The 22,631-nt window shown below is 32.5% G+C and overlaps 1 protein-coding gene across 4 annotated transcripts in view; it reads right to left on the bottom strand.

Annotated features, from left to right (window-relative positions):
* LOC143225246 (uncharacterized) overlaps positions 1-22,631 on the bottom strand; it is a 160,940-nt gene that overhangs the window by 109,554 nt on the left and 28,755 nt on the right. For all 4 annotated transcript variants that reach the window (XR_013013761.1, XM_076454333.1, XM_076454339.1 and 1 more), the window contains one exon: positions 1,839-1,996. The gene's annotated coding sequence lies outside the window, so the exon portion shown is untranslated. The remainder of the gene's footprint in view (positions 1-1,838; positions 1,997-22,631) is intronic.

Here is a 22,631-nt window from a genome sequence, read left to right as displayed (position 1 = left end):
ACACATGTTGGAATCTTCCAATTCCAAAAGGTGGAGAGAGAGGACGATTTGTGGCATGTATAAAGAGAAAGCTTTACAGATAGAGGTCAGCACCAAACAAGTATATTTAATCTTTTGAGTAAAGGTTAATACCATATTGGAATATTATTTTGTTGAAAAATACAAAGTGAATTCATCAAAAAATATTTTGTCATAGTGTACAAAATTCTGCCTTTTTTTGTTAAAATTTCAGCTTCTGTATTGGTTAGAAAAGTTTTTATTGATTGGGTAAAACACAAAGAAGAAGACAAATTTTTAAAGAATAGTGTAATGGCACAAGGAATCATAAATAGGTAGAAAAAAACATGTACCAGCAATAAATAAGCATAAAAAAACAGTAAAAGACAGAAAAAAGTGAAATGTGATATCTTATAAAGTAAAAAAGGGGCATACTTTTCTCCATAACTAAAAAAAAACTTTTATTGAATTAAAAGTTAGCATCTCTTCTTCACTAATGTCCATTTTATTCATACTTTAAATGTTAAGTATAATTTGCAGCAATTTACCAAGAATTAAAATTGTGCAAGAGGATGCAGCCATTTTTGAAAAGGTCTTATTTACAGCAATTTATTAAATTTCATGCAAACAAGATTCTTCTTAGCATAGAAAGTACCAGGGTGGAAGCAAAACAATGTTCAGTATTAAGAAATGAAAAAAAACTTTAAACCAAGGTTTAAATGATCATAGTAAAGTAACAAAAAGTAGTCAAACTGTGGCAATTTTATTTTCATTCAAACAAAACTCACAGAAGAGATGAAATGGTGGATATACATACACATACTATTTTGATCAGTACTAACTGAAAGCATCCATGTCCATTACCAAAGCATACAAGGCCAAAATAACATTAGTAGAACACAAAAATGCACACTTTAAAAGAACACAGATTCATGCATAATAACAGAAATTTGAGGAGGGTGCAATTTCTAGCAGTGAAAAATAAAACTGGAAGAAAATAATTCTTTGCCACATTCATTGTTAAGAAATAATCAAAAAGCCTAGAGAAACCTTATTATGAGAATGCAGAATTTAGAATCAGAAGCACAAAAACAGAAACACAAAGAAATCCTATGCAAAATACATTACATGTCTTACAATTATGGCAAAAGTGGCATAAAGAAAATTTGTATTACAATACAAAGTTAATACAAGTTAAACATCATTTCTTTGCCAACTTGTAGAAAAAATATTGAGAATAATAGATTTTTTTCTATTATAAGAATTCATTTATAACAGATATGAAAAACATTTAAAAAACAACATACAAGCATTTATTTTTTGTATGTCTATCACATTTAAGTATTTGATTATACAATTTCTTTATCTGTATTATCAAAAACAGAAAATGAGTACATGCATAAATGTTATGTTGCTAGTACTACACATTTTATCAAAAAACTGCATCTTGATTTTAACCTTACCAATACCTTTTTTTAAAAAATCACATTAAAATCGTATAGAAACAATACCAATTGTTATGAGTTGTTCCAAAGCAATGCAAATGAACTTATTTATAGAGAACATAGCACTTAAGTGTTTAACTGTTGCAAATTTTTATTTGAAAATGCATCACATTTGTATATACTATTTATAAAACTAATAAAATTCTAAGAAAAAAAATCTATTCTCAAGACAGCTAGTATAGGTATTAAAATGTTAATTAAAATAAAGTACAGAACAACGTTTCAACCATCTTTGGTCATCTTCAAGTTAATACACATACTAGCTGTCTTGAGAAAATATTTTTTACTTAAAGTGAGTTTCTCATTACCATGAAAAAAAAACTATGTTATACATACCAGTATCTCCTGGAAGGCATTGAAAGCATCCAGGTGGTGTGGCCAATGAAGATGTCCATGAAAAATTATCATCTTTTCCTGATGGTAAAAGTAACTGGGGTGTACTACTCTTCTTGGGAGTGAAAGGACTTTGGAAGATAGGGTATGATAAACTGAAACTGTGAGAAGACCAATTAAAGTTATCTATTCAATACATAAAGATATTTTAGAGAAATATATAAATTGCCAATAGGTTTCATCATGTAAATCATAAAAAAGTGTTAATTCTTTCAAAATTTATCTGAAAATGTTTTGGAGACATTTTGACGTGGAGGTAAGAATCAACACTAGTTCAGCATTATACATACATACGTGTAGATATTTTTCCATTGTCGTCTAGCAATTATAACAGAACAGCTGTTTCATTTCAATATGGGTTAGAGGACATTTTTATAAACACAAAGTGGCATTACTTCATGTAACCAAGAATCCCAATTCTGACCAAATTATAAGGAATAACATAGGTTTGGAATGATATCATTCATTGTTAAGTTGGAAATGAAGGAGAAAAAAGTCAAATAGAATGAAGTGTTATCCAAGTGTCAGTAAGTTAGTATTTAAGGGCAAAATTTCTCAATAAAATATACTAAATTTTTTGTAAGGATTTTCATGCCTTTGCGAAATTTTACAAATATATTTCTGATCTCTTTCATAAATATAATGAATGTTTTATTAATGAAACCTGTGAACTACCAGAATTCATCACTGAACAGATGACTATATATATAGAAAATCTTTCCACAGATTTACTGTTTTAACAAGCTATTAAAATTTATGAAGTAAAAATGCACTTTTAAACATAAAAAAACAAACAATAATTGTTGTGCTGAAACAAAAGCAAAGATCTACAGAAGGTTTATATATGATGAATTACTAATAAACAATTAAAAAAGTGGAATCTGACAATTAAATGCTTTATCATTTATTTATATCTCTTGCAGACAGTAAGTGTTCTATTAAAACAATAATAATTACATTGTCAGAAAGGGTATAGCACTAAAGTATGTTACAAAAGAGGCTTTTCAATAAGGTAAAAGCAAAAAATTTTAAGAAAAGGTAAGAACAAGTGAAACTTGGAAATAAATGAACAAAATAATAAAAAATTTACAGCTATCAGCATTAAGACTATTATGGTGTTTATTTGTCACAGAATTCACTGTCATGTTAAACCTTAAGCTGATTAAATAAACCTGTAAATGAACGCAATGAGCCTTATGTAATGAGTATTTTACTACAGATATCACAACTGGAAAAGAAAAAAACTTAATCATAAAAACTTTGGAAGAAAAATAATATACTAGATATAAGATCAACCTTTAATTAAATCTATTATTATAAAACTTTTTTTTTTCAGGAATTACATTATGATATCATTATGAACTTTTGACAAATTAGTTGTAAAAAATTTTCAAGAAGCCATAAAAAATGTTATCATAAAGACAAAGTTTATCCTTATACTTCTTGTTTGAGCAAATAAGATCTCCAACTGCATACTACTGAGAAAAAAAGAAAACTTACTTTAAAATTAGTTCCAAGAAAATTAGGTTTATTTTGCAAAATAAATTCTCTATTTAAAGAATTTGGTATTTGGTCAAAATTACCATTCTAACTCAGAGAAGTATAAGATTATTTAAACAGATTTAGGAGACTTATTTAATTCTGAAGCAATTATAAACTATCTATGGCCTAAATTTGTAACCAGATGTCATACAAGTATAAATCCAATTAACAAACAGACAGTTATATTCAGTCAGCCATAGGAAAAATGTTTACACTGTTCATACATCAAATACAAAGAAAATGTTAACTTCAGAAATGCTACCTGCCTCTACACCACTAAGAAATAGAATTCCACACTGAAAATGGAGGGGACAGTGCAGTGCCATTAAAAAGATGTTTTGTTTTTTTTCTGAAAAAGTGACAGAAAGGGAAAGCCAGTAGTACATGACTTTCATGAAACCAGGGGTCACATAGTGGAGCTGTATCTGGTAGGAGAATGCATCCTTCTCAATCAGGGAATAGCCTTTGCTAAGTTTATTATTTATTGAATGGGATACTTTGTGAACATTATAGAGATTCACAATAAATTACATAGAGTAAATTCAGTATCAATGGTATATTTATGGCAAGAATAACTGATTATATTCCTGCTTTGTCAGCTTGTAAAAGGCATTCACACCATAACAAAGGATAATATATCATAAATGTGAGTGGAGTGTTAGAGTGTAATATGTGGCAATGGCTCTAGGCAATTCTGTCTTTGTGAAATACTTGCGTGAGATATCATAATGACAAGTGGAGAGAGGAGTTCTAACTTGCATCCCAAGACAAATACAAGTTCTAATAAGCTGAATATATCCATCAGAAACTCTTTGGAAGATACTGTAATGGGGTTTCTTGTACTACACTCCCAAACTCTACATAACAAACAAAGTGTGGACCCAACCAGTTTCTTACTCAGGAGGAATTACTCACACAGAAAACTCTCCAAATCAACATCTCCAGAGGCTTAAAACAGGAAGGGGGGGGTGAGGAAAAGACTGGAGATAATACCAGAGGATTAGCATAGACCACTTTAATCAGAGACAATTTAGAATTGGGTCCCCAACCAGGGCAGAATCACACCTGGAACTGTCTGTACTTGTTTCAGCAAAATATACTGCTTTTTATACAGAAGGGAAAGAAAGGTTTAACACTTTTTGCTCTCCCATTTAATTCCAGATTTTAAGGCAATGCTGGCCACTTGTTGGGTTCTAAAGGCACTAGGCAAAAGGAAAACAGAGTATAGTTCTTCATACAAAATCTGATCAATATTGCCTCCTCCTGTTTGTTTTGTTTTCATTTTTTTATTTTTTCCTTGTTTCAGTTAAAGAACTTGCGATTAGAATATATATAAAACTAATGGTAAATACATGGAGATGTCACAAATTAAATAAATAAATTACACAGATAACTGTGAAGCATAACAGGCAAAACTCAGTATACTAGAGCCTCTGGGTAGACTGGAATAAGACAAAATTTAAAGCACATGAAACAGCTCAATGATGCAATTAATGCAACATGAATGTCTTGGGTGTACTCTATACACCAGTCTGTTATATCTCCAAAGGTAAAAGAGGCTGTGATACATCAGCTGTGTTGGGAAGAGACATAAAAAGGTATACAGTGAGACTCATTCAAAGAAGAATATGCAAGTACATTTTGCTCCCACTCAGTTTCTTGCCACATTAGAAGTAAAAGGGCAGTAGAAGCAATATAGCAACAAATAGCCTGTATAGAACACAAAAGATAATTGGGATTGGAATGAGCATATATGAGGAAACAGAGGTAAAAGACAATATCTGATGACCCCAAAGCAGCCCAATGTTTAGAATAAAGGAGCAGCTAAGAAATAACATAAACCAGTCCCTATGACAAAAACTAAATGGCATTTAAGGAATAATTGTTTGAACAATGAAGGCCACAAGCAAGAAGAATGAAATACAGTTTGAGAGATAATGATGAAAGGAGCAGGAGGCCAAAGTTCCAGATCAACATGAAGGTTCCAATCAGGAAGAAGGACCATACAAAGAAGAGAGGAATGGTCATAGAAAGCCTTAAATATATCTGTGAGAACTGATGAAAGGAAGAAATTACTGTTTGGAAAGGGAGGGGGAAACCATAGACAATACTGCTAAAAACATGCAAAGGTCAAGACATACAGGCCTTTGTAGAAAAGCCAGAAGAAAGTAATGTGTGCAAGGGTAGAATTACACAGCTGAAGAGAGTGGTGGACAGATCAGTGGCAGCAGACAGCTAATTTCTGTTGACTGATGGTGAAAGTAGAAGGTCTATGAAAAAACAAACAGTGAGCAACATTGTGGGAAGAATCTCATGTATGAAAATGAAGGTATGACACTTACATGAAAAATGGACTGAAATGGGAGTCACAAAAACATCAATCTGAAGGGTTCACAAATGGAAACAAGTACAATAAAATGACCACTCTCTGGGTGGGATTTCAAAGCGAGTGATCTACCATAGGATTAAAATCCCAAAATCATGACATGTTGCAACTGAAATACAATGAATGTTGGCCTACAAAGGAAAGTCTAGAACAAGAAAGCACTGGTCCTGAGAGAGGGTGGCTTCCTGAAGGTTGATTGAAATAACAAAAATGAAGTTATCTGAGTGAATCATCACAAGAAAAGACAAATGCAACTGAAAATGGGCAGGCCAGATAAATCCCAGTTATTTCCAGAAAGCTGGTATACAGAGAACACTTCTCTGGAGACTCTAAATGCAAGAGAGAAGTACCTTGTATAACAAAATATTCATCCTGCAAATATGCAAGGGAGATGGTTAAGTCTACTCTACTTAGGAAGTGAAGAAAATCTAATGTGGCAAAAAACTGAGTGGGAGCAAAATGTACTTGGAAGTTAGACAAGTTAACCCATGCAAGATGCCTCCCAAAGATAAGTGAAGGTAGAAATCACCAATTCCTTTAAATATGAGGCCAGGAAAAGTCAAACAACCATAAATACTGGAAATGAAGGAAGGCATTTGAAATATCTACCTTAGTTAAACACGGGTTTAATGTAGACTACAAAATTCATTCGATCAGAATGGAAGAACAATGAGAAAGTGACTTGCAGATGGCAAGTCCATGATAGGGTGCCAAATCCTCAAATGGAAAAATATGAGAATAAAAGCCTTGAGTGACAGACAGCTTCTATAGTGCTTGCTACAGGATCAATGAAAAGAAGACTGAAAAGAGGAGGATGAGAAAAATGAGGTGGAATGTGAAAGAGGAAAGAGAAATGATGCAGAACCTCAGGGTTGTTGGAGAAATAAAAAGACAGAAGAGCCATAGATCAGTTCTAAAGCAGTTAATGACATAAATCACAATGGCTAGCTGTGCAAAAGAGGAGAAACAAGCAAATGATAAAACAAGGAATGAGAGAGTGCTTGCCTGACATGACTCCTCAGGACAAATGGCAGACAGAAGAGTGGTGAGTTGGAAAAGCACTGAAACAACAGTAGACTGTAGATAAGAAGCCTAAGCACAGAATTCCAAAGAGTTAAGAAAAAACACCCCCAAAGACCAAGTCTGTAAGCAAATGAACAAGATGAAGGTCCCAGATATAAGAGATGAGGGCATCCAACAAATAAAAAAAAAAGGTCAAAATAGAAATATGAGAGGAAGAAATGGAAATCATAGGTGTCCCAACCCTATTAAAGCTGTTGGAGACAAAGAGAAGAGCAAAGACAAAGCAAAGGAATAGAATAAAGATGGATAAACTGAAAAGGTAACTAGGAAAAAAAAAAAAAAAGAGGCATACTTCAAGCAGAAAAAAAACAACACACAAGAGAATGGGGATCAAGAAATATAAAAGTGCCAACATTTGAGGTCAAAGCAAACAAGTCACAAAGCCAAAGAGGACAAAATGTCGGAGGTAGGATTTTGCAGAACTGGGTTACAAGAAGCACACAAAATCAAACAGCAAAATGTATTACGATATAATGGTAAAAAAAATTCATGAGCATTGCAATGACAAAAGAAGGAAATACCTGTTCTTCAGCAGGGAGTTAAGAGCAATAAGCAAAGGCTGAAGGTGTAAAATCTGACCAAAATCAGCTACAAGTGAGATGTGTTCCACAGAAACCAAAGTAAATCACCCAGGACCACACTGGAAAAGAAACAGACTGAAAGGAACCAACCAGCTGATGAGCAAAAGCGAGACAATTAACAGTGAATTTGTTTGTACACTACTGTTCCTCACAACACACGTAGACACATGTATAAGTGACAATATGCTTGTGGCATGTACAAGAAATTTCATGGTATGCATGCAAGATAATAATTTTTAGCAGTGCAGAGGTAGAGAGCATTTCTGAAGCAGCCTTTTCAGTGCACATAGGAACTAATAATGTAGGGAAAGGAAAGTCAGAGAAGCTATTTATAAAGTAAATGGATATTGAAAAATATATTCAAAGAATAGAATCATAATAGAAGACAGCTTATTTGGAAGGACTATTGACTCAATTGCAAGGATAGATTTAAATTAAGACTATACAGTGGTAAGAGAAAGAATGATGTAGAGAAATGTGTTGGAACAAAGTACAAAAGTAGATTTATTGCTAAATTGAACTGTTATTACTGTAGTACTACTAGTATAAAATATAAAACAGATTATTTTAGATCACTGATGAGAAAAGAGGATTTTGATATAATGGGTTACCTGAATTCAATTCCACTTTTTCTCCTGTAATAAACTTTCTATTTTGGTTGTCAGTTCCTCTTATATGTAAATTTAATCACTACCATAGGCATAAATAGCTCCTGCATTTAGCTTCTTTTTTTTTGTTATAGAAACAGAAGTGCATTCATACCCTACCAACAACTATGAAAAATGCGTAAGAAATTCACATAAATAAATGATTTAGAATTATTACAAAAACCTTTGTTAAAACAGACTGAAGATACAATTATCTTAGGGAAGAGGACAATGTAACAAAATCTCTATATGCATTTGTGATAAAAGAACACCTGTCATGCAGCACAGAAGAGCAAATGCAAGTGAAATTGAGTCAAATCTTCAATAAATCTTAATGTGTATTTTGTATGTTCTTGTATACTATATTTTCAATCACTAATCATATAAAGTTAACGAAAATACAAATGTTTTGTATCCCCATCACAACAGCTAAAAATTACAGAAGCAAGGCTGGGCCTGGACTGGTTGATGTACAATTTGAATGCAACAACAATCAATTTCTGAGCAATAATTTCTCCAACTCATATATATTATTGTCTAGAATTTTAATAGCACAATTATTTTGAGACAAGTTTGGGAAAAGAAAAAAACACAGATAAATAACAGAGGCACAAATAAATGAGGCACTAGTGTAGCTTCAATTTCCAGTTACAAAAATTAGTGAAGTTAGGTTAGGCACACCTGGCTCTAAGATTTGAAAATATTTTGTTGAGGGCTGAGATAAGGAATAATGATACTTTAGTTTAAAATTTCAAAAATGCAAATTCTAAAAAAAATTAAACAAGAATTATCTGCTGTAAATTAGTCAACTTCATTAACTGGAGATATTAATCAAATGTGGAAAACTTGATGAGGAGGAACTCACTCTCCAGAAAACAAAGTTTGGAAATATTAGAGATTATGTCATCATCATGTAAAAGTAGTTTACAGAGATACATGAATATATAATGCCTAGAGATTGCTTTAACAGCTTAGCAAAGGTATCTTGGTACCCCATAGTGTTGGTTTAAGGAAATGCTGTTTTGTTTACTTTACATAACATCCTTTATTTTATGTTTGTTAATATTTGGTTATTTGTTTAAAATTCTACCATTTTTACATAGAAATGTCATGTTTCATTTTAGTTGCAATGTTGATAAACATGGAAAGCATTTTTATAATGTTTGGTATATCTTTGATGTGGAATTCTTGACAGTTACTGGTATTGTGAGATTCTATATAAATTTTAGTGAGTAGTGATTTTAGTTTCGGGCCAAGTTTTTATGTGAATTTCAAGTAATTGAAATTTTGATTAATGTGTTAATATAAATGACGAAATGATTTATAAAATTAATTTTTTCATTTATATTTTTAGTTAAGAAAAGTCTTGAAGCTATTTCTACAAGGTTTTGTGAATATTGTCTTTCTTGTTTGGATTCATGGGCAGAATTGTCATGCAAGTGAGTTTTCATTTAATTTACTTCATGAGCTGTGTCAAATTTGACAGTGTCAAGGTTAAGAAAAGATAACTGTTTGTTCCGTTACGATGAGAAAACCCACTTGTAGAGAAAAATATACATGTAAAAATGGGTGGTATGGGTTGAGAACCTTTGTGAACCTGATGATGACCAAAGGAGGTCGAAACATTTGCTCCTCTACATAAAAAAATTTCTCAACCCATACCAGCCATTTTACACATATATAGCTGTTTGTTATTTTCCTGTTTAATGGTGAATGTAAAGTTTGGGTGAATGGAGTTTACATGTTCAAAGAAAATATATGTGTTCAGTAGAAGTGAAACCAGCAAAGGTATCATTGATGTTAACATTTTCCTACAATGAAAATGCATTTCCAATAGGTATTTACCTCCCCTCACCACTGATTTCCCTTCTAACCATTACTAAAATACTTTTCACTAATAGCACCCTAGTCTGTTATATCCCCTTATTTTCATGCTATTTCAGAATGTGTTTATAATATGTGGTTACCCTTGACTAATCATACTGTGCCATGCAAATCACCAAATATGCCAGATTCAGAGAACAGGGCTGTAGTTTAACAAATTGTTGTTCCAGAAGCATATCATCCTGAAATATTGAAAGTTGGTCTTGAATTTACCATTGGAGGTTATTTAATTGTGAACAAAACATATGGCAAAAGTATGAGACATTTCTCTTGGACAAAGATCAGTAAGATATTTCTCACATTTGTAAAACTTGTAATATAGGTCAGTTGGCTCAAAAACATAGCAAGAAAATTTCTGTTACTCCTTTAAAACCTATCCTAGCTTTTCAAAGAACACCTAAGTAGTGTGATTACTAATTTCAATAAACCAAAAAAAGATAACATTTATGTTTAAGCACTTTCACATGCTGTGTAATTTTATTATCATAAGGTTATTTGTATTCATTCTGTTATATAGTCATGATTTTTGAAATTGCATAATTCTTTGAAAATGTATTATATATAATGTATTGGTTGCAATGTATATATATGTGAGTTATGTGCATATAATCTTGGTTAAAAATTGTCTAATGTCAAGTATTAATTCTCTAGGGAGGGAGGTATAATGGATATACTGTTGTACATTTATTTCAGTGCCTATGTCTATTTCTGCATAGTTTTCTTTTCTTGCATGTGACGTACATTCTTTACTGTGTATTGCGCAAGTCCTGCCAGTTCTCAAAACTTGTAAAGAATTCTTGAAGGTGACAAGCAATAATATTTGTTTATGAAAATGTGCTGGAATATTTTTGCAAGTGAATTTTTGTGAAAGTTGAATGTCTGAAAGTATAGAGACAAGTGCTCAGTTCCTCTTGGTTGGAGATATAACTGATGAAAGTGAACATGTCGAATGAACTATGCTCATCCATCCCCCCTGTAGGATAGGAGAAAATGAGACACAGTTTGACAAAAAGCCAAAGGTTTGAGGAAATTGATATGGAACGTATTTTCCACAACAGACCAATGCCTCCAAATCTCCCTGGATTTAAGGAAAGCACCCAAATCTACTATGGAAGTACCTGTGAACAGGTGAGCATTAGGACAAGACAAAGAAATGGTAACCCCCAATGTGACCATTTCCTGTCTAGCCACCATGCAAGGTTAGCCCTGATCCCAGCTAGAAAGGTGGCAGAATGATTCAAGGGATTGTGGTAAACATTGCAAGTGTGCCCAATCAAAGGGAATGAGAACTTCCAAGGAACCTTTTTGAGAGAAGATGAATGTACTGCCTTTGTGAACGCTCTCTCCATATCCCTGAGCCCAAGCAGAGAAGGGAGCTGAAGAGAATTCCTAAATGAATAAGATATTGTGTAAGGGTTAGAAGGTTTTTCTCCAACTACATCCACTTCAGAGCTGATAAGTGTGGAATAGAAGACCATAAGGAAGGTAGTTTCTCATTCCAAGGAATTTCATATGCATCTATGTGTAGGGGACCACTCTGTAGCTAGAACTTGTTTGGGATGAGACAAACACACAGTCACTAAATTCATAATTCCAAACAGCTTCTAAAATAAGTTATTAGTTGCAAGAGATGGATTTGGCCAGGGAAAGGGCAAGCATGGGCAAAGTCATCCATGACGAGTCTAAAGATATAGTGAGTTAATACAACAAGCAAGTGATCAAATCACTTGATAGGACATGCAAGGGGCTGAAATCTAACCAAATGGCAGTATGTGGAACTTAGAGACACAGCATTTGTGGACAAACTGAAGAAAACAGTATGACCCTGAAGCTACGGGAATATGAACATAGATATCTATCACATTTAACTTGGTCATCCAAAATCCTGGGATTTTGGGGGGAACCAAAGGGAAAGATAGGACTTCATGGTGAACTGGAGTGTCTTTTTAAAATTGTCCTGTCACCTATACCACTAACCACAGCAGAAAAAACAAGGGTGAGGACAGGGTGAGGAAGATGGGGTACAGGGAACTTAAAAAAAATGTGAAGCTTCAAATGGGTCATTAGGGCAGGATGATTCCTAGAAAACAGACTGATTAAAAAAGATTAAAGCTCAGATTCAAGCCCCACAGAGAGAGAAGATTCAGATAAGAATAAAAAAAAGGGATTCAAGACCCACTGATAAGACAAAGATACTAATCCATCAACTAGGGAAAAGGGACGTACCCACATTCACTGGCAACTGATCAGCAAAATGTTGATGAATAAACTTGGATGTTGGGCAAGGAAGGAAACTACAGTAATTAGAACAAGGTTCTTCAATAAACAAGGTAAGAAAGGAATAAAGGGTTAAGGGTGAAAGATTTAAAATTTGACATACCACTTCACTAAGGTGTAAGAACAGTCACATAAGGCAAAGTTGGCTGTCAGCATTACATGACTGACCAAGAAAGGCCAGGGCCAGAAAAACAGAGTTCAAATTATCTTCATTCAAAATAATATTTTCCTCAATGGAAATGGAGAACTGAATGAACTGACTGCCAAGAAAGGTGTGCATCTCCCTGCAAATTGAGGTTTGAGCATCCTCAGTTAATGTCATCAACCTACTTTTCCTGACACTAGCAACTTTACTATCCTCAATATTGGCAGGGACATTCTCATCCCCAATCATAAAATTTCATTTCAAATTATGGAAGAATTCTTCACAAAATAAAAATTCAAAAGCAAATACTAAGTTGAAACTGGTGAAGGACTGAAACACAATCACAACAAAAAAGGAAGCATATAGAGTGAAGTAAACACATGACTACACATTGCAATACTAATAGAGAAAGTGAGGATTATGCTAAAATAGTAAAGACAGTTCATTACCTGCAATAGTATAGATGGCACAGTATAATTGGTAGAGAGCAGTCACATGATGTGCGCATGTTCTGGAATGTCATGAAAATAAGTGGATATAATAGATTGCTGTACTATTAGTGAAAATGTTTCAATAATGCTTAAAGGGTAAATCAAAATCGAGATAGCTTTAAGTGAAAGGTAGTACTGTTTTGGAAATATCAGTGCCAGTTATAATACAGGGGAAGACTGAGTATTGTCTGTCTGATTTGTGTTTAAAACTAGGTCATAAGTATGTTAGCAAGAACAGGTGAAACAGGGTTGCCCATGCTTAAATCATTTGTTTGAAGACAGTTTTTGTTGTTGAAAATGAAGTTGGTTTTGATTGTTGTGAATTCTAAGAGAAAAAAGATGTATTGGTGATATGAATTAAAAGGTTTAAACAAAACTTAAATCATTTGAAGCTTTATACTGTCAGTTACAGTTTGCGTTTTACTGGAACGCTTCTGGCAAAAGCTGTAAAGCAAAACTTTGAGTGTACAAGAAAAGGAAAACAACAAATGTAATGCTATAAGGTCTGCATACAATCTGGGTAATGGTGCTTCATGACATGATATTATACAATACTATAACTTGTCTAATTCATAGATATATTTTGTAATAACATATGCTAATCTCATTTATTATTTTTTTTCAGATATAATAAGAATGATATGAATTATTCAAGAGGTTGCTTAAAACATCCCAATTCATTCTGTTGTTTCTGGTATTGTTACAAGAAGCATACAATGCAGAAATATTACACACATACTCAAGACTGCTTACTTCTATTATTTTTGTTGTCATCTTGGAGTTCCAAACAAACACCACACATTTTCTGCAATAAGTCTGAGGAAATGGTTCAATGGAAAAAGTAAGAACATGCTATTTGTAGTACATATGATTTGGTGTAAACACTAGAATCATGCAATAACTGTTACTTCTGGCAATCCATTATAACTGGAACCATAGCAAAGAATAGGCACAAAGGTCAGTGTCCCAATATGGATTCAGCTATTAAGCCAGTTCCTCACAATGAACTTCTAGTTCCCACACAGTTAACTGACAAAAAAAAAATGACATCTTCATCTTCTGATGAATCATCAAAGATGATCAGTTTTCTCTATGCTTAAACAAGAAAGAATTTCATGCTTGGAAGTCTTTTAAATTTTTATGCAACAAGTCAAGTAACTATTAGTTCTTGGTTAACCCTTTTGCAACAGATTTGGTATAATATACACAAGTTCATATACACATTTGCACAGGTTAAGTATTTACTCTTATAACTTTTGATATAGAATGTGTACCTTCACAAAATTTGACAGACTTTCAGTAGAGATAAGTTTTTGGTATACAAAAAAATCAAATTCTTTAATGAAATATTGTTACAGAAGATGTTTGCAAAAATATCAAGTCTGTTTGGTTACTAGTCTGAGTGCAGAGCGATTTCATGTTATGATTAAAAAACTATTCTTCATCCTAAAAATCTCAAATATTATTTATGTAATCTCTAGAAAATCTGAAATACATTTCAAACATTTGTTTTCAGCAAGACTTTATATGCTATGTTATTTTCTAAATCCTGCATCGGGTCTGTCAACTGACTGACCTTGTTATGATCATAAAAAGAACTTTGAAAATAAATATAAATTATGTTTTTTACCTGTTAGAATTACTACATAAAGAAACCTGAAAATACAAATGTTTAGTCTAAATAGCTTAAGTTTCATAATAATATATATTTATTATATTTTTATTATATTGACCTTCTAGTCATCCCTAGCTACCATTACATAACTTGCACTCATGTTACAACACCCAATACCATAAAACTGATCCAGTCTTGACTATTTTAATGGACTAGTATTTTGTATTATATAGTAACATTTAAATTGTTATAAGTAATATATGTATATAGATTATTACTATTTAGAAACAAGTTATGAAACTCACTAAAATCTATGTTTATTTAGGGGTTTCTTTAATATTTAGTTTTAAATTGAGAAATTGACTTATATATAATATTAAAGTTTGAATTATAATCTACAAATTGATTCCAAACTCACTGAGTGCAAGTTCACAAATGAGATGACATGGCCTTTGAACCGTGACCAATCAAAAAGGGGTTACAGACATGTTGGCAGTCTATAAAGATCTTGGCACACAGATATCATTAAAAATAAGTTTTTGAACAGTCATTTAGAGTTTTTCCTGAAAATCCTGGTAATATCTCAGATGAGCATGGTGAACATTTCCAACAAAAGAATTACAAGAATGGAAAAGAAAAACCTGGGCAGATAGAACTCAGCTATGTTGAGGGATTACTTACGCATCCAGTATCAAAGTGAAAATCACAAAAAAATAACACTTTTTACAGTTTTTAAATCCTGCTTCATAATAGTGTTATTCACAGAATAAAGTAAACTATAATTCTTAACTTTCTTTTTTTCTTAGGTAATAACTTATCACTGATAACAAGCTATGTGCTGTACAAGTGCCAAGACATGGATACAGTATGTCAAAAACCTGACCCAGTATGAAAAAACCATTATAATTTTTTTAATCTACCCCTCTCCCCCAAATTAGTCAAAAATAGCTACATTCATAAAAGACACAAAGAAAAAAGTTTACTTTGTTTCCAAGTAATAATTAACTGATATCATACCATCTTTGTGAAAATGAAACAATAATGCAGCTATTTTTAAGGAATTAGACTATTTTTGTTACTCATTATACACAACAATATTATGTGATTTAAACTGATCTTTTAGCATTATTATTATTCATTGCTCAATACAAGATAGCTTTAACTATAAAAAATTTCACTTTACAAAACAAAGTAATGTTATTCTAAGGTTTTATGTTGTTAACTCTAAATTAAGACTACTTGAAGAATAAAAAATTTAGGTGCTCATTTGCTATAATAATTAAAACAAATTATGATTATTCCTCCCCTATCCCTTGGTTGGTTACAAAACCCTTGAGTAATTACAAAGTTAGTTGCAACACTGCTACAAACAAGCTTTTAATATTGATGCTGGAGAAATCCTACATTACAAAATTTTAAAAATTCAGAAAACAGATGAATTACTACTGAAAAATATATATCAAAAAATATTTTGTCACTGTTAACATGATGATGCCATTATTTCAAACAATGTCAAACATTATTTGACATTATTATGTCAAACAATGCAGTTGTAGTGTTTATGATACACTTTCAATTACCAAGTTTATATTTAAATAACTTAATTATAATTTATTGTGCCTGAAGTCCAACATTTAATAAAACTTTTTAAGACCCAAATTTTAAAGTAAATTTTGTGTTAATTCTAACTACACTTCAATGATCTTAACTTAAAAATATTTTAAAATCACTATTTTCTGACATTTACTTGTAATTTTGAAGAAAAATAAAATCCATATTTTCATTTATGTACAGCTTCATATAGTTTTGCCTGTAAACAAAACCTACTTGTTAACTTCTTTCAGAAATTTTCTGTCCATCACAAGGAATAACTTCATTTTTGCTAAGGAACTATAACACACTGATTTAAGTTTCCTTTAGTTTTTGTACAATCCTTGGCTGAAACCACCTTATGATGCCACAAGTAGTAGTTTTATCACTTATTAACTAAACAAAGCTTTGAAAACATCTATGAAAAAAGTTTCAATATAATTGAATAAAGCAATAATTAGACTATCATGTAATAGTAAGCAAACATAGAAGAGTATGTGTTTTCATAATTTCTGTAAACTCTCAGTTTCTTTTCATTTGTGAATTGCAAAAGTATTTGTATCTTAAATTTATCTGTTTGAAAATTACAAAAATTTTCTTCAATAAGACATTAAATAGATCGAGTAAGGTAAGTTCATACAGTTTAGAGATGACTTGAATTGGTAACAAAGAAATTTCATTACAAGTGTTAATTATAAATCAAATATATATTTGAAGGTTTTTGTAATGATCATACAGCTTACCAACAGACAGAACATTATATATACAGTACAAAACAATGAATGGATGGATGGAGATTACTTAAGGCTTAAAAAGCCTTAAAAGTAATTTTGTTTATGTTTTATTGTTTGTTTAAAAGTAATGTTTTAATATATGTACAATGGTGTTTTTAAGAAGCAGTGATGGTAAATATGAAAAGGTTTTTTATTCAAGATATCAAACTATATTTCAATGATAAATTATTTTAATCTTTAATTAAAGAAAGTGTTTATTTTTTCTGCTTATAATGGAATAACAAAGGTTTAAATACAGTATTTGATAAAATGCAGTATTATGTACTGTTTTAATTTATTGTCTGTAAAGAAACTTAAAGATCTGTAATAAAATATGTTTACAATATTACAAAACAAAAACCATCGAATCTCACAAAAATATACTGACAGTACTGACATTTCTTAGCTAAAGCTAACACAAGACAAAATGTGTTGCCAAAAAACAACAAAATATTATGTTGAAGAAAATGTGCAAATTGATGTACCTTGATAACCATTAAGTAACTGATATGTGGGAATTGTAATACATAATGCCCATGCACCATGTTAGTGTGTGTCACATGATGTAACTATCACCTTTTATGCAGTTACCACTGTACTAGTTTCAATTACATCATTTTCACACATCATATCTACTATCATTACAGCCAATATTTTAATTAATTTTTCTATAATCATAAACTGTAACTGGAATACATATCTTGTTTTCAGGATATAATTGTTTGAGCAATGATGGACTGGTTTTTCAGACATTGCTACAAACTAAGACTGTGTTTGTATTTCACTATAAAACCCCAGCTGTATATTAGATGGAACTGTAACACATTTATCAACATATACTAGTAGAGTATAGTGCTTTGAAGCATACTTTAAAATTTACTACAGAGTTGCAATTAGCCTGATATACAGCTTGTATTAACGTAAAATGCCAATGTTCAAACTGAGATCTGCTATTACAACTCTTATATGGTACCAACAACGATATGGAGTTGAACCTTTCCATTCATTGTTAGCTGACCACCAGTTATGAGAAAACATCCTACAGCTACATGGCAGAATGGAAATTTACATGACAGTGATAGATACAATGCAAGACAAAATTGTTTTAGTTTAATCAGTATCAATTAAGAAATGCATATTTACAAACATATATTCAGTTAAATTTAGATTTATTTATGGTGTACAAACATTCATACCTAATAAAACAAAGACATAGCTGTTCTTGCCACATCAACAGCCTAGCTTGATCCAGGGTTCACTTGTTAAAATGAGCAAATATGACAGTATTTACTACTTGAACCTCTTATTAATCAACCTAACCTGCTTCTCTACTAAAGTTTGTTTCAAAATTAATGCATCTTTTTGGATAATGTCTTATTCACAGCACATGAAAGAAAAAGAATTTAAAAAAGATCAAAGAAAATAATAAGTTAGTTATTTAAATCTAGTCAAAGTCCCAAAATCTTGTTTTATTCAGGCCACTTGTGATAATTCGAAGTTGTGTCTGTACACAATTACTTCATCCAGCAAAATGGGAGACATATTTAATGTGCAGTGATTTATAACATGTGGAATAAAACAGAAATTCTGCAGAAATAAAAATGAAAATAAAACTAAAAATAAGTTGATTTTCTAGTAGGAAAGCTATTGCAAGGCACAAAACAGTAGATATATACTAGTGTATTTCCACATTATACTGTGTAAAAGGAAAATGAAATAATCTATAATCTGAGAAATGTAGTAAACCTCACTAATATTTCCATGATATGATTTCATTCTTTTTTTATTAACAGAAAACAATCTGTTAAAAGTGCCAAACTACATACATGATACACATTTTCTTTGCAGTTAAATAATCAAAAGAGGGGCAGTGAAATGCAAATATATCTTGCAAAGAACACCACCATGTAACTATTCTAACAAATGAATAGTACATAATTTCCTTGGCTAGTTGAACAACAAAATGTAAACATCAGAGTCTGAAACTGTACACACAATTCCAACAGCATTGTTCCAAAATTTGAGCTTATAAAGTTCAAGAATTTTGTAGATATGTTATACATATTATGGGAGAGTACATAAAGTATGTACCACTTGAATAATATAGTGTTTGTTTGTAGCTAAGCACAAAGCTAAACAATAGGCTATCTGACTGTGTCTACCACGAGCATCAAAAACTGGTTTTTAATCTTTTAAGTTCTCAAACAAACAGTTGAGCCACTGGGAGCAATAATACAATCATCATAGAGTATCAAACAAATTGAATAAGTACATGATGAATTAATAACTATTCTATGGTGTCACTAGCAAAACTAGATTCATAATAGGAAGTGGTATGACTGGCCACAGTGGTCCAAAAACATTCTATAACAACACAGAAAGAAGACAATGGACCAGATGTAATAAGGAAATTTAAAAATATACAGATAGTAGTAGTTAACAGAGAGTATAATCAGTGACAAGTATTTACATATATATCCTAGATGAGAAAATGCCCAGGTAACACACCAGATTCATTTCACATCATGCTAATTAAAACCCCTTCCAAACGAAATTTATATACAAGACTGTGAAGTGATCCATGTTTGTTGTCAGAGGTAATATACTCAAACCTCAAGATATCTTGCTAAAAACTTCGTGTCCAGAATTTACATTATATTTTTTACCTTTAAAATAATATGAAATGCATTTTTGATTTACTTTTTTCCATTAAATATTATGTCCTCAAAGAATGTGTTTCTCTTGTAACTCAGAGGATACCTGCAGTAACTCTTGGTAAATTTTTGCACCTGTTACCTATATCCAAGTTTCCTTGAGGTCTTGAGTTACATGGTACTTCTTCAAGATAAATATAATCTTTAAGGTTGGGTTAGAAGATATTTTTTTCTTTCTTATCTGTATGCTATTGTTACTTAGTTACATTTGATACTGGTAATATAGAAAATGTTTCCAAAGAGACAAAGGAATAGGATTCACTTGAGACCCAATGACATAGTAGTAGAAATTACAGTTGAGCTGATCAACATGAACAATTTGGAAATCTGTTGAACTGATCTTGATTGATACATAAGAAATAAGAAAAAAAGAGAGGGTAGACATAAAGAAAAAATATCTCTTAAGCCTGGCTCCAAGCATCAACCACTAGACAAATGTGATCTGAATCTGGGTCCAGTAAATTGTAAAATGATTATTGTCTGCCAATATAAATGGATTGATTACACAATGACCAAATATTGACACAACTAGTGAACACGTGAAGGGTCCCCTTTTTAAGAGAAGCTCTGATCTCTGGAAAGTGAATACACAAGAATGTTCATATGGAAATAAAAGTGATGACTTTAAAGCCAAAGATAAAGAAAGATAAATGCAAAAGAAATTCTGAAAGACCAAGTTCATCTCTAACTGCTGATATACGTTGTTACTGGAGTTGTCATTGTGAAATAAAACAAAGTTGTGGTCTAGTAAGGGTAAGAATATTTTACAAGTATGATGAGCTACTCAAAGTTCTAAAGAATTGATGCAAGACTGTTATTCTAGGCAAGACCATGAATCCAAAAGATAATATTCCTTTGGAGAGAGAAATCAGTAAATAGATGCAGATCTACATGAAATAAAAGAAAATGAGAACCTGAAGAAATACTCTCTTGGTAATGATCATAACCCACCAGGAAAACTAACAGGTAAGTACAAGAACCACCGTCAGTCACCTGAAGTTGGCCTTTCCAGTCCTAGTTCTGGGTTATGTTGTCATAACAGCCATTATCAAAAGGTAAAATAAGAAAAGTGTTAAAAGACATAGCAAAATCATAATAAAAATTAACGAATGTCCTGTAAAAAGGTAAAAGTAAAGTAAATGTAGTAAAATTCGTAAAAGGAAACAAAGGTATAAACAAAACAGCAATTAAAACAGAAAATGGCATAAAACCAATGTTGACATCCAGTCTACAAAGTTGTAAAGGACTTCGTGTAGCAGAATGGTAATGATCATAACCCGCCAGGAAGACTAACAGGTAAGTACAAGAACCACTGTCAGTCACCTGAAGTTGTTCTTTCCTGTCCTGGTTCCGGGTTATGTACCATTATGGCCAGTACTAAAAGGTAAAGTAATAAAAGTGTTAAATGACATGCAGCAAAAGTGTAACAACAACTCGCCAGGAAAACTAATGGGTAGTTCAAACGGATAGTTCAAACAGCAGCGTTAGTCACCTGAAGTTGGCCTTTCCAGTCCTGGTGTCAAGTTATTTAATGTTCTGGCCATTTTATAATGTCAAATTGAACTAGAGAGATTGAGACTAAAAAGAGAACCACAGTGAAAAAGGTGTAAAGAATAAATATCAAATACTTAAATGAGATAAAAAGATTAATGGCCATTAAAAAACTAAAAACTTTATCAAGGTGGACAGTGTCACCATCACCAATAACACTGTCCAATGTTACAGACAAACTCTAGGACAGAACATGTTTAAAATAATGCCGTCGTTGAGAGTCGTAATGATGGCAGGAAAGTAAAATGTGGCTTACAATGATTTGAGTGTTACACAAACTACACACTGGTGCATCAGTTCCAGATAAAAGAAAACGATGAGTTAAAAAACTGTGACCAATGTGTAATCTAGTTAGAACAACTTCCTCCTTCCAAACCTTAAAGAAGCTAGACGGCCAAAACCCAATATAGGGTTTTATTTGAAAAAGTTTGTTGTCACGTTGCTCACTCCAAGTGGACTGCCAGCTGGCATAGAGCCGAGCCTTGAATAGGCATAGTGGTGATAATGCCAGAGCAGAAAGATTAAGCTGCCATGTCTGCAAGTTCGTTCCCGCGAATACCAACGTGGCCTGGTATCCAGAAAAACTGGATAGAAGTAGATGTTAATGAGAAATGGGCCAATTGGTTTTGAATATCAGCGAGAACAGGGTTAGAGCCAACATGAAATGATTCCAAGGCCAGCAGAGAACTAAGGGAGTCAGTATAAATAGTGCAGTTGGAGTACTGCTCAGTTTAAATATTATCCAGGGCAAGAGATATGGAATACAGTTCAGCAGTGAACACAGAAGCTGTAGAGGGGATTCTGCACGCAACCACCGAACTGCAACAAACCATGGCAGAGCCCACAGAGTCACCTGATTCTGAACCATCCGTATAAATTGGAATAGAAAGGTTGTTCAAAAGATGTTCAGTAAATAAAAGACGATACTTCCAATCGGGAGTATCTGCCTTTTTGAGATGACTTAAAAAAAGGTCACATTTGGGGGCTGTAATAAGCCATGGGTGGATGGGCTGACCAGTGGATTCTGCAATGTTTTTCAAGGACAGACCCAATTCATCCAATTGCACCTGGATGCAAAGGCCAAAAGAAGCAATGGCAGATCATCTATTTTGAAAAAGTAAGGCCCACTGAGGAAGGAAAACATCCCCAATTGGGATGCTTTGGTAAGGAGTGAAGTTTCGAAGAATACAGTAAAGACAGTTGCAAACGGCGAAGGTGCAGAGGAGGTTCATGAGATTCCATGTATAAGGTCTGAACTGGGGAGGTGCGGAAAGCCCCAGTGCAGAGTCGAAGTCCTTGATGATGAATGGGGTCCAGCATTTTTAAGGCCGAGGGTTTGGCAGAGCCATGGACCATTGATCCATAGTTGAGTTTTGAACGCATAAGAGCACGATATATCTTCAACATAGAACATCAATCTGCTCCCCAACTGGCAGTAGAGAGGAAACAGAGGATGT

Source organism: Tachypleus tridentatus, chromosome 1 (genome assembly GCF_004210375.1).
Source record: "Tachypleus tridentatus isolate NWPU-2018 chromosome 1, ASM421037v1, whole genome shotgun sequence".
NCBI classification, from domain to species: domain Eukaryota; kingdom Metazoa; phylum Arthropoda; class Merostomata; order Xiphosura; family Limulidae; genus Tachypleus; species Tachypleus tridentatus.
The sequence above is the reverse complement of the archived record's forward strand: the minus strand, read 5'-3'. Positions and strand labels throughout refer to the sequence as shown.